General features: G+C 36.7%; 1 non-coding gene across 1 annotated transcript; it reads right to left on the reverse strand.

Moving 5' to 3' along the window:
* Positions 1 to 358: 358 nt before the first annotated feature.
* On the reverse strand, positions 359 to 465 carry LOC138818412 (U6 spliceosomal RNA). Its single transcript, XR_011369116.1, has one exon. It is a non-coding gene; the product is annotated as a U6 spliceosomal RNA (small nuclear RNA).
* Positions 466 to 3948: the final 3483 nt, after the last annotated feature.

Below are 3948 nucleotides of genomic sequence, written 5' to 3' on the forward strand. Positions count from 1 at the left end.
TTTCCTAACAAATGGGGCAATGTCATTCTTTCTGATGGAGGCATAGAATTCCATTGTGTATATATACCACATATTCTTGATCCATTCATCTAGAAGGGACATCTAAGTTGGTTCCATATCTTAGCTATCATAAATATTGCTGCAATAAACATAGTTGTGATAGTAGTTTTAGTATGGTATTGTTTGTGGTCATTTAGGTAAATCCCCAAAAGTGGGATTGCTGGGTCAAAGGGGAGCTTTATGGGCAATCTTTTGAGGAACCTCCATAATGCTTTCCAAAGTGGTTGAACACGTTTACATTCCCACCAACAATGCTGTATGGTTCCCTTGTGGCCACATCCCCTCCAGCTTCTGTTGTAAAAATCTGGAGCACTCCACGAATTTGCATGTCATCCTTGTGCAGGTGCCATGCTAATCTTCTCTGTATCGTTCCAATGTTAGTGTATGTGATGCTGAATTGAGCACAGAATACTTTTTATATCTAAAGTGCAATTGATTTTTTAAACTGCACAATTGAAAAAAAAGGAAGTTCAAAAGAATTGTCGTGAAATTTTACAACCATATATTTCTTTTTTTCTTTTTTTCTTTTTCTTTTTATTTTCTGTGAACACACTGTACAGAGGGGTTACAATTACATGGGCAATATAATGAGTACATTTCTTATCAAGCATTGCAGCCTCTTCCTTTGTTTACTCTTCACAACTCTTCCCAGCCTCCTCCCCCGGCTCCTCCTCCCCCCCCCCACCAAAGTTGTAAAGTTCGTTTTCGACATGACAACTTGTACTTCTCATCGTTGCAACGGGTCCACCTGTATCCTTAAACGACTTCTTTTTCCCCATCTCCTCCACAGATTATACCGACATCAAATATAGTGAAAGCAGGGGTTATACTGTGGGGGAGGGACATACAAAGCAACAAAGAAATAATCTTATAAATGCGTTAGAAACAAATGCATGAAAGAAAAAAAACATTTAAATGCATATCTAAGTGTTCATTTTCTTAACATCACATTATCTGAATCTTTTTTGCTTGACTTATACATATACTATATATTGCAAATAAGGGAAACCATGGGACCTATGTTTCTTTGGGCCTGGCTTACTTCACCTAATATAAATTTTTCCAAGTTTTTCCATTTCCTAACAAATGGGGCAATGTCATTCTTTCTGATGGAGGCACAGAATTCCATTGTGTATATATACCACATTTTCTTGATCCATTCATCTACTGAGGGGCACTGGTTCCATAGCTTAGCTATGGTAAATAATGCTGCAATAAACATAGTTGTGCTGGTAGCTTTAGTGTGGTCTTGTTTGTAAGCATTTGGGTAAATGACCAAAAGTGGGATTGCTGGATCATAGGGGAGATCTATGTGAAGTATTTTGAGGAACCTCCATACTGCTTTCCAAAGTGGTTGAACAAGTTTACACTCCCAGCAACAATGAAGTAAGGTTCCCGTCTGTCCACATCCCCTCCAGCATCTGTTGTTATTAGATATTAGAGTTCTTGATTTTTGCCATTCTAACTGGGGTGAGGTGGTACCTTAATGTTGTTTTGATTTGCATTTCTTTTATGACTAGGGAGGTTGAGCATTTCTTCATGTGTCTATTAGAAAGAAGGATTCTTTCTTCTTCAGAGAAGTTTCTCTTTAAGTCTTTAGCCAACTTATTTCTTGGGCAGTTGTAGAACCATACATTTCTTACATAAGTACACATTTAAGAATAAAGTCAAATTGACATGTCAAAAACAAAATAATTCCAGATGTTTGTTATTCAAGAAATGTATAGGAGGAGGAATTCAACTATTCTGTACAAGGCACCAGTCATAATGAACACTGCAGCAAGTGTTAAGGTTTGTTAAAAGTTTTAATGTTTTAAATATATTTAATTTTGGGAATTTGTTTATATATGCCAAAATTAGGACTGTTTGGCAGGTATAAAACTTTTCTATAAAGTATTTAAAATTTATAGTAACAGACATATACTACTAAGTATGTGCATTTCAGAGTTTAGGGAAATTTTATTAATGAGAATTCACAAAGTTTTGGTGTAAAGAAGCAGAATAAAGAGTTCACACTTTGTTTACTACACAGTTTCTGTTAAAACTTTAGGGCTTCCTTAGTTTATATGTTAATGAGGAAAAATGATGATATAAGCCATAAACAAATAATGAGATATGCCATAAATAGTAATCTTAGTGGGTAACTTTAAAGACTGCTCATATTCTATAAAACTCTTGTTGAACTTCACAAACTTAGTCAGTGTTAAATGTACATGATTATGAGAAAATAGTAAAACCGAATATGTAGCATATTTCAAATAGTTAAAACACATGTTTTTAATTTTATTAATTAATATTTAATTATTGGTTTTCTTTATTTGTAATATTGTTTTACTTGTTGACATATAGTAAAACTTTTTATTTGGGGGGGGTATCCAGTCATGGGGCCTGAACTCTGGGCCTGGGCCCTGTCCCTCAACTTTTCAGCTCAAGGCTAGTGCTCTGCCACTTGAGCCCCAGCGCCACTTCTGGCTTTTTTCTTTTTGCTTATGTGGTGCTGAGGAATCGAACCCAGAGCCTCAGGCATGCAAGGCAAACGTTCTACCACTGAACCACCTTCCCAGCCCTTGTACAACCTTTTGTAAGTCATCATTAGGAGGTACTTTGAGAAGGTTACTTGGATGGCCAAACCAATTTTTATAGGTGCATGTTAATTTACAAAGAGGAAAATTAAGAACAAAATATGTATTATATCTAAAATATACTTGGAACTCAAAAAATTAAACCACCCAACAACAACTCCTCAAAGAAACAACTGCCCAATAAATAAGTGGGCGAAAGACTTAAAGAGAAGCTTCTCTGAAGAAGAAAGAAGGATGGCCAATAGACACATGAAAAAATGTTCAACATCCCTAGCCATAAAAGAAATGCAAATCAAAACAACATTGAGATATCACCTCGCTCCAGTTAGAACGGCAAAAATCAAGAACTCTAACAACAACAGATGCTGGAGGGGATGTGGACAGAAAGGAACCTTATTTCATTGTTGGTGGGAATGTAAACTTGTTCAACCACTTTGGAAAGCAGTATAGAAGTTCCTCAAAAGACTTCACATAGATCTCCCCTATGATCCAGCAATTCCACTTTTGGGCATTTACCCAAATGCTTACAAACAAGAACACACTAAAGCCACCAGCACAACAATGTTTATTGGAGCATTATTTACCATAGCTAAGATATGGAACCAACCAAGATGTCCCTCAGTAGATGAATGGATCAAGAAAATGTGGTATATATACACAATGGAATTCTATGCCTCCATCAGAAAGGGTGAGTTTGCCTAATTTGTTAGGAAATGGAAAGGCTTGGACAAAATTATATTAAGTGAAGTAAGCCAGGCCCAAAGAAACATAGGTCCCATGGTTTCCCTTATTTGTAATATCTAGTATATGTATGAGTCAAGCGGAAACGGTCAGATAATGTCATGTCAGGAAAATGAACCCTTAGATGTGTATTTTAATGTTTTTTTCTTTCATGCATGTGTTTCTAATGCATTTATAAGATTATCTCTTTGTTGCTTTGTATATCCCTCCCCCACAGTATAACCCCTGCTTTCACTATATTTGATGTCAGTATAACTTGTGCAGGAGATGGGGAAAAACCAGTTGTTTAAAGATACAGGTGGACCTGTTGCAACAATGAGAAGTACAAGTTGTCATGTCCAAAACTAGCTTTACAACGTCGGTGCGGGGGGGGGGGAGGAGAAGGATTGGGATTGGGGGGAGGGGGGAGACTGGAAAGGGATGTGAAGGGTAAACAAAGGAGGAGGCTGCAATGCTTGGTAAGAAATATACGCATTATCCTGCCCACGTAATTGTAACTCCTCTGTACAGTATGTTCACAAACAAAATAAAATAAAATTTAATTAAAAAAAAGAAGGTTGAGAAA

This window comes from Dipodomys merriami, unplaced genomic scaffold (assembly GCF_024711535.1).
Source record: "Dipodomys merriami isolate MVZ:Mamm:240054 unplaced genomic scaffold, mDipMer1.0.p SCAF_754, whole genome shotgun sequence".
NCBI lineage: Eukaryota > Metazoa > Chordata > Mammalia > Rodentia > Heteromyidae > Dipodomys > Dipodomys merriami.